This window comes from Myotis nattereri (assembly GCF_964212035.1).
Source record: "Myotis nattereri genome assembly, chromosome: 13".
Classification (NCBI taxonomy): Eukaryota; Metazoa; Chordata; class Mammalia; order Chiroptera; family Vespertilionidae; genus Myotis; species Myotis nattereri.
In genome coordinates this window covers 53934725-53944468 of record NC_138088.1, presented here as the reverse complement: position 1 = coordinate 53944468, position 9744 = coordinate 53934725, and positions in this window count along the sequence as shown.

Below are 9744 nucleotides of genomic sequence, written 5' to 3'. Positions count from 1 at the left end.
TGGAGGAAGCTTTCCCTTTATACCTTCCCAGTTCCTTTGTCTCCTAAATATGGGGTTTCCGGACCTTTTGCAGGCTTTACAAAGAGCCTTGTGCAGTGGGAGATATTTTGCAGGAAGCGTGTAGCCTTGAGCACAGTACCATTTAGATAACTCAAACACACCTGGCCTGGCAGTAACCAGGGATGGCAGCAGAGCGGCTAGCAAGGCCAGGTAATTGAGCTTCTTTTCCCTATTATTTGAGCAAGTGTGTTTACAGAACCAAGAATAGCAGAGTGAATTCATAGAACAAAGGACTATCTTTGTTTAGTGGACAATTTCAAATAGCAGTTTTTGCAACATAGTGGTTACGGGAGCAAGATGGAGTGCCTGTGCTTCGCAGGAAAGGACCCCATTAATCTGAATCTACAGGCTCAGCTGCCAAAAGATTGTGTTTCCGAGGTGAGAAGAGGGAACATCAATCCTCCTGTTCAGAATCCCTTTGTAACAGGAGCCCAAGCCCGTCTTGGTGCCTGTAGGTGTTGGCAGGAATGGGGTCTGCAGGTTTGCTGTTCCCGGGAGGCACCTGGGTATGAGGACATGCTTGTCCTCTTCTCTGGGGTTGTGCTGGGTGGAGAGCCGCCTCCAAAGAATCTGGACAGAGAACAAAAGCAAAGGCAGCCCTTTGTTGAGCAAGAAAGAGTCAAACAAACACTGTTTACAGAGATAGCTCTGTTTGGAAACCATATAGTCTATTTCCAAAGAATTTTTGTGCTGCGTGGACTGTACTTTGACCTGGAGATAAGAAGGTGGAGGTCGCCCGGCCTGCCTCTTGCAGCATCAGGGATCAAGCCCCTAACCCGGGCATGTGCCCTGACATGGAATTGAACCGTGTCCTCCTGGTTCATAGGTCGATGCTCAACCACTGAGACACACCGGTGGGCAGAGTTTCTCTCTCTTGCTCACTGAATTCCAGGCCCAACGGCCGGGCTGGCCTTGTGTAAACTTTTTGAAAGTGCCCACCCCAGGGTCTTTGCATATTCTGTTTCCTCTTCCCAACACATACCATCCCCACTCTCTTCTGACCTACATCAAAGTACCCCCCTCCTCCAAGAAGCCTTCCTCACTGCCCAGAGTGGGACCAGTTCTTCCTTTACATTCTAATCATGTTCCCATTTTCCTTCCATGGAACATATCCCAGCTGGTAATCGTATTTCAGTGCCTGTTTGTTTAGACTTTGCCTTTGTGGGAGGGTCATTGTGTGGATTGTCATTTTTAAATATATATAATTGATTTTTCACAGAGAGGAAGAGAGAGGGACATTGATGAGAGAGAAACATCGATCACCTGCCTCCTGTGCACCCCCTACAAGGGATGTGCCTGTAACCAAGGTACATGCCGTTGGCCAGAATCAAACCTGGGACCCTCAGTCCTCCGGCCAACACTCTATTCACTGAGCCAAACCGGTCAGGACTGGATGGTCATTTCTGTGTGGCTAGAGCGTAGCACATCCCCTGCCAGGTACCTTGATCACTGTTGAATCTGGCATTGCTGGGGGAAAGGATGGGACCTTGGAAGGTAATGACTCATGGGCTGGTGAGCCGGATAACTTCTAGATCTCTCGTGCCTTCCTCTCCCTGGCCTGTGGCCAGGAGGATGCTTCTCTGGCCTCCCTTGGCCTTGCCCTGGCCCTCTGGTGATGTTCATCCAATGGGAGGCGCCTCAGGGAGCTCAGAGGGGAGGAGGAAGGGTTAGAGTATTTCTACCCAGCCTCCCTCCCATCTGTGCTGGGGTTGGGCAACGTTGTACTTCTGTCCTGAGGACTGCAGCTCCTCTCAAGCAGCTCCCTCCCATGGCCCCAGCTACTTCCATGTTCCTATGACAGCTCCCTCCCTCCCTCCCTCCAGGTTTCAGGCCACCAGGATGTCAGAGCTTCCACCTGCTGCTGAGCCCTGTCCACCTCTGTAACTAGTCCCTTTGATACGCCCTTTGAGTGGGCCATCTCTTTGCCTCTGAGGCCCCTCACAGGTGCAGCTGGACACTGGACCCCTCTCACCCCCTGAGGGAGGATGTGGTTCAGAGGCCTGGGGTCCATCTGGGAGGATTAGCTAGGCTCTGGGCACCTTCCTTTCCTCACTCCATAAGGAGGATATCGGTCCTGATCAGGGAAGGGTTCAGAATTGTGTAGTTGTTGGGTTACTGGTTTTGCAGCCCACACTAGTAGCAGCCAATCTATTCTGTGGTTTGGTTGTAGTTTTTGCCAAAGGTTTAGTACATCATCTTCAAATAGTCAGTGGGTCCCATCACCCATGCCCTCCTGGTTCCCGCCACAGATTAGTCCAGGAATCAGGCAACTGCTTGCCTGAGTGGCTTTTCATCTGGTCAATAGCCACCACCAGAGGGCAGAGCTGGAGAGGAAGGAGAGGATGTTAGTTCAATCCTTGCCATGTCCAGGTCACCAGGCCCTGTTCTACATGCCAAGGGCAGATGGTGGTCCCCCCTGTCCTCCAGGGACTACCAAGGCAGATTTGTTCACTATAAGGAAAAACTTTCCAAAGCTTAGAGTCATTGGAAAATAGTTTCTCAGTGGGGTTGGATAACATTACGACTTGAGCAGAGGCAGACAGAAGGCAAGAATCAGGTGAGGGTCAATTTGAGGATCTACTTTGAAGGTCCTTTCAAATCTGGGATCCTACAAGAAATTTTGGAAACTGAAATGTAGAGAAAAGACTTTCCCTTTCCATTCAAGCAACAGTCACCCGTGGGAGCACACCATCCGAACCCCCCTTCCCGAGGATAAGAAATCACCCAAGAGGTGACAAAATCAAAGGTAATGAGAATAAGGTGAGCAAACACATCTGGGGAGTGTAACCCCCAGGACAGGCATTGAGGGCTGAGCGTCGGAAAGGAGTTGGGTGGCCTTGGTCAAGTGGGGTCCTGGGAGGAAATGGCAGTGCTCAAATCGTAGCTCTCAGAGTGGAAAATGCTCAAGAAATACACTGAGTAGCCAGATTATTATGACCACCTGACATTTGTAGGCAAAGTAGCCGTACACTGCATCATATGGGATATGGAAGCCAAAGGCCTGTTCGAACACCTTTGCTGTCTGCAGTAACCAAGATAAAACGTCTCCAATTCGCACAGGAACACAAGGATTGTACAGTCGAGCATTGGAAAAAGTCATGTGGTCCGATGAATCACATTTCTAGTTGCATCATGCAGATGGCAGAGTGAGAATTTCGCAGAAACAGCATGAAAGCATGCATCTCACATGCATGAGTACAACCCTTCAAGATGGTGGGGGCAGTATTATGGTTTGGGGCATGTTTTCTTGGCATGATTTGGGCCCTTTAATTCTTGTGGAACAACGTCTGAATAGCACAACATACCTAAGTATCGTTGCTGATCAAGTTCATCCTATCATGTTGATGGCGTATCTCAATGGAGATGGCTTCTTCCAACAAGACAATGTGCCATGCCATGGTGCTGGGATTGTGCAGGAGTGGTTTCAAGAACATGAGGGAGACTTTACCTTGCTTAGGTGGCCCCCACAATCACCAGATCTCAATCCAATTGAGCATTTGTGGGACAAAGTTAAAAGAACCATCAGGCAGCTGGTTCCACAGCCATCAAATCTCACAGAACTGGACAGTGCTATTCATCAGGCATGGTGTCAGATTCCTCGCATCACCTTCCCACATCTCGTGGAGTCAATGCCAAGAATAATTGCCACAGTATTGATGGCAAAAGGTGGCCCAACAAAGTACTGATGGGGTGGTCATAATAATCTGGCCACTCAGTGTAGAGCACCTGTTTAGTCCCACTTTACAGCCAAGACCACCAAGGTCCTGAAAGGTTAAAGGGCTTCCTTTAAGGGCAATTGCAAGAGCAGGCTTTGGTCGTAGGGCTCCACCTCCTACTGTGCTGCTGCTCCCTCCTTTTGAAGGTCTCAGTTGATGACCTGTGTAATGGGTGGAATCTAGACCACTGATGTAGGAACATTGTCCCTGCACCAAGGTGCCCCCCGAGGAGGGCTGGGCACCCCTGCCACAGTCACTAGTCTCAGACAGTCCTGAGCCTGCCTGGTCTCTTTGGCAGGGTGGCCAAAGCCGGCCAATGGGGCACCAGGCTGTCTTCCATTTGCCTGCCCATGGCAGGGCCAGCTCAGCTCCCCTCTCCTTTCTGGGGATCCGAGGTTCTGAGATTCTGCCAGCTGTCTGCCCTGGGAAGAAGGGGGAGGCCAGCACCTGTGGGAAAAGTCATTCACTGCCACCTGTTGGCTGGTGGCAGCAGGGTCAGGTCAGGTCCTGGGGGAGCCCTGCCAGCTGGCATAGCAGCTGTCGAGGTTGAGCGGGGGGGCGCTCTTCCATCCTTGAGGGACGTTCTTACAACAGTGAGCAGAACATCCTCCCTCCCTGTCCTCATGCGGCTGATGGGCATGGGGCACAGACACCGAGTGCCTACAAGTCAATACGCACCTAAACCGAAGACAGCCCCCGGAGGAGGGCCTGCCCCGGGCTATGTCATTCAGGCTTTTTCTAAAGAGAATAACTTGGGGTATCAGGTGAAGTTTAGGGGGAGTCCACGCTCCTAAACCAGGCGTGCCAAGTTGGCCACTGTTAGGGGTTGGATTATGTTTCCCCCAAAAGATATGTTGGGGGTCCTAACGCCCAGGATCTGAGAGCATGAGCCTGTTTGGAGATCGGGTCGTCACGCAGGAAAGAGGAGTCGGGTCAGTCTGACTGGTGTCCTTATAAAAAGGGGAAATGTGGACACAGTGACGGGCACTCAGGGAGAACCCCGGGGGGCCATGAAGGAACCCAGCTGGTGATGCTTCTCCCAGCCGAGGCGTGGCCAAGGTGGCAGCAGCCACCTGAAGGGGAGGCGTGGGCAGCTCTTCCCAGAGATCCGTCGGAGCCAGGCCTGCTAATTCCGGTCTCAGGCTCCCCAGCCTCCAGAACTGTGAGAGAATACGTTTTATTGTTTGAGTCATCCAGTCGGCGGCACTTTGTTATGACAGCCTGAGGTGACTAATCAGGCCACCACGTGGCCCCTGCCGGCTTCATTGCTGCCACTCCCCCTCCATACAGTCCGGTCCATGGAAGAAGGACAAGCTGTTCTGGAGTGAACCTGCTTTTCCTCTTTTGAGTGTCTGCACCTGCAATGTCCCTGCCAAGGAGTCGGCTGCCTCTCCATCTCCCCTGAGCAACCTGGCCCTGAGCTCTCCCTCCCAGGCCTGCCTCCTGCCCCGCCAGGCTCAGTCCTCCACCACCGCTCCCTCTTCTCCAAACTTGCTCCTCCAGGTCCCAGAGCCGACTCTCTGCTCTCAAAGCCTGGGACCCTGGGCATGGCGTCCACAGTGTCAGTCCCAGATGCCGCTCCCCGTGGTTTCCCGGGCCTGAGTGAACACGTGGATGCCACCTTTGCTGAATGTTCTCACCACCCCGGGACCCTCTCATGAATCTCATTTCATTGCCCATCGACCAGGAAACAAGGGTCTTATGGCAAATGACCGCAGGAGAGAGAAACTTTGTCTGTTTCCTGGGTTAAAATGTGGATTGTCATCAAAACGAAAAAACAAACAATAATTTCTCAGAGATGAGTAGGCATACAGCCCTGGGATACCATATCCCAGCAGGACTCCAAGTGGGAATCACACGAAGGCCCTTTAAAAAGGCCTGTGCGCAGCCCTGGCTGGGGTGGCTCAGTTGGTTGAGTGTTGTCCCATGCACCAAAAGGTCACTGGTTTGATTCCCGGTCAGGGCACATACCCAGGTTGCAGGTTCAATCCTCAGCTCAGCCTCCATCCGCTGCCTCCCTGCCTCAGAGCACATGGCTACCACTGGACCTGCAGCCAAGACCCAGGTCACCCCAAGTCATCCAAGGCTCGGGGCAGTGCTTTCACTGAGTACCTGTTATGTAGCCCACAACCTTGGGGGGCCTGTTTAAACATTGTTCTCCCCAAGTCATCGGCCATGTCTGTGAGTCTGGGGAGGAGGTGAGACAGGCTGTCCTTGACCAGGGAGAGGGCTCTCACCTGTGGCCAACCAGTCCCACCCCCTCCATTATGCCTCCGGTTTCCTCTCTGTCCTTACAGTCCTCTCTCCTCTCTCCTCCTGGCTGGCCTCCCAGCCTGCAGTCTTCTTGCAAGCCCTGGCCTAGACTCGAGGATGGTGCTGAGCCTTCCCTGCCTTGCTCCTCCCCGCTCTGGGCCACCCTGTCCTGGGACATCCTTGCTTGGGGCACTAATCCGCCAGCATGGCAGTATTACTGAGGCGCTGGCTCCCTCCCACTGTGCTCGCCTGGAGGACTGAATGGAAGGCTCTGCTCTCCTCTCCCTCCAGAGCCAGCCCAGAGCTGGTGGCTGGTAGCGCTCAATGATGGAGCTCTTTTGCCAGCATGGTGCTGCTGTTACATTGGAAATCAGCGAGCTGAACAGAAGATGCCTTAGTAAGCCAAATTTGGAGTCTTTATTACACCAGTGGTCTCAGAGGAGTTGCCTCTCAAAGTCTGAGCAAAGCAACATGGAGGAAGCTTTCCCTTTATACCCCTTTGGTTTCTTTGTCCCCCAGATATGGACCATACTTCGGGACCTTTCGCGGGCTTTGCAAAAAGCCCTATGTACTAGGAGATACTTTGCAGGAAGCTTGTTGCCTTGAGCACAACACAATTCAGATAACTAAAAGACACCTGGCATGAGAGTAACCAGGGACGGACCAGACCCTTATGTCAGCAGAGCGGCCCACAAGGCCAGATAATTGAGCTTATTTTCCCTCTTATTTGAGCAAGCGTGTTTACAGAAACAAGAATAGCAGAGTTAATTCACAAAACAAAGGACCATCTATGCTTAGTGGAAGATTTCAAACAGCAGTTTTTATAATATAGAGGTTACAGGTACAAGATGGATTGCCTATGCTTCATTCCCCACTGGTTTTATGTATGGGAGTCAAATCATTGACTCTACTACTGAGTTGGGTGCCCCCCACCCCCCACCCCCCTGCCACACACACACACACACACACACACACACACACAGTTGCTCTGTTAGGTTTGCCAGTACTTCCCGTGTTATTCCATTTCTGAGTTTCCATTTTGGGGGGAGGTCTATGGGGGTTCCCCTCTATAGAGAGTATAAAAAGAGTTATGATTGCGGTATACGTGAGTCTTAGCTTTAGAGGGTCTGATGAGGAGTCCCGATTCTTTATTCTGCCTAGCTGCCTTGAGTCGGGTATGGTGGAGCCACACTGGGATTCCATTGACCTTTACTGCTGTGGGGGTGGTCAGGATAATGGTATACGGTCCCTTCCAGGTAAGAGTCAATCCTTGGGTGGTAAATTTCTTTACCCAAACAGAGTCTCCAGGTTGGAAGGGATGGATCAGATCAGAAGTTGGTACAGGCAGAGCATCTCAGATGTGCTTCTGGACTGCTTTCTGAGTGGACTGCAAAGCCTGTAACAGCTTGAGTAAAGATTGGTTATGGATTTCAGCTTTTATTTCTTCTTGAAATTTTGGGAGTATTGGAGGGGGTCTACCAAATATAATTTTATATGGGGAGAACCCTACTTGGTATGAGGTGGTGAGAAGCACATCTCAGGGCCCCATCTATTTCTTCTCCAGTTGGCCTACCGTCCTAGCTCTGCTCATGACTGTCTAACTGCCTAATACTTCCCCTCAAGGATCCTGGGTTTGAATTCTTTCAGGGAAAATGGATGTCGGTGGGCTCCTCTGGCTACTTCCATGCTAAAGAGGGACGGAGTTTTCTTTAGAGCCGAGAGATCCTTGACAGTGCGCCTGTCAGAGGGACGATGAGGCCTGGGCACAGAAGGAGGTGAGCTTGTGACCTGTTGGAGACAAACTGTATTACAAAATTTAGTATTATTGAGCAATTAGAACAGCAAGAGTTACAACAAATGGTCTGGTGAAAGGAAAAGAAAACATTTCAGTTCTAATAACTCCTATTGAAATAGAATTTTTCTTCTTAAAATTACCCTTATTAAAGGGCCAAATTAAGATTAATTTACTTATTGTATTCAATTTGACCTGATTATTTGCATAAACACAACAAGAATGGTAACTGACCACCTTTGCGGGAATTTCATGATTGAGTCTTAATGTGCCCTGGAGGGCAGGGAAACCAAGCCATCTAGCTGCTATCAGGCCTGCCTGCAGTATCTGCTGAGTTAGGTGAGTTCCTCACCTGTGTCAACTTTACCTGGGCCATGCCGGCTACAAGGCTTATTTTAGTAGCTCCTCCTCCTCGTGGTGGCATAGAGCAGTGATGGCGAACCTATGAGTAAGTCTTAAGAGTAGCACTTGCTAATCTTAAGGCTTACTCATTTTTTTGGTTGATTTTTCTTTGTTAAATGGCATTTAAATATATAAAATAAATATAAAAAATATAAGTCTTTGTTTTACTATGGTTGCAAATATCAAAAAATTTCTATATGTGAAACAGCACCAGAGTTAAGTTAGGGTTTTTCAAAATGCTGACACGCCGAGCTCAAAGGTTCGCCATCACTGGCATAGAGTGTGTGTGGATGCTGTACAGACACAGAGGCACCCTCATTGCTCCCCTTCTACTCTGACTAACAGCCAGTGATGGCAGGGTATGGGCCTGGCACTTTATTGCCAGCCATTTTCAGGGCTACTAAGCAGGATACCAGGCTTTCTCCATGGCATCCTATTGGCTTCAAGTCTTCAGAGTTCAGACAGGGCTCTTTAAAACATGACACTCCAATCAAAGCTTTAGGTCAATAAAACCACTCTTGGAAATCGGTCTTATTGAATTTATGCAAAGAAATGCATTGCCATGTGTAGGAAGCAAGGCTCAGTGATTGAGGGTTGACCCAGGAACCAAGAGGTCACCAGTTCCAGTCCTCATCAGGGCACATGCCCAAGTTGCAGACTTGATCCCCAGTAGGGGGGCAAATTATAGAACAGAGGTTCTCGCCATCGCTGCGTAATAGAATTGACTGGGGAGCTTTCAAAGGAAACCCCATGCCCAGGCCGTCGCAGGGAACAATAGGAATTTCTGGGGTGGGGCCCAGCACCAGTATTTTTTAAAAATCTGTGGGACATGTATAGCCAGGGTTGAGAACCAACACGTGTCTCCTTCTAAGAGTCTAAATGGCACTGGCTAATCTTAAGGCTTACTCATTCTCAGAGTGTGAAATGGGGCTCCACAAGGGGGCGGAGCTGGCCTTGACTCCCAGCTGCCTCTCTTTCTACCTGTGCTCCCAGGACCAGGGCAGCACCTGCCTGTGCCTGTCCCCCCCCCCCCACAAACCCCATCGTTCCTCAGTCCCCCACTGAGTCGGAGGTCAGCAGTGACAAGGGTGGGATACAAAGCCCTTGGTGGAAAACCAGGCATCTCCCTGCCTTCCCAGCCTCCTGTTGGGAAAAATAATGACTACTTTACAAAGCTATTTCATAAAATGTTATGTTAAATGAACATCAAATTACTTTTCCTTTCACTAGCTTTAAATGGTAATAGTGCCATTCATTCCTGACCTTCAGGAATATGAGACGCTTTCAATGACAACATAAAGAGAGTTCTTGTTTGAAAACGCAAGCTACTTGGGACCACATCTTATTACTTCTAAGTATAGCGTGCGCCAGCATCTTGCACTTCAGCCGCCCATCTATACGTAGCTGGTGTATATTTCAGTTGACATTTATTGTTCTCCTGCATACGTGCCAAATTCCTTAATGATGACTCTGACAAAGACGTAGAGCTGGGTATATAGAAATTACATCTGCTACCGTGTA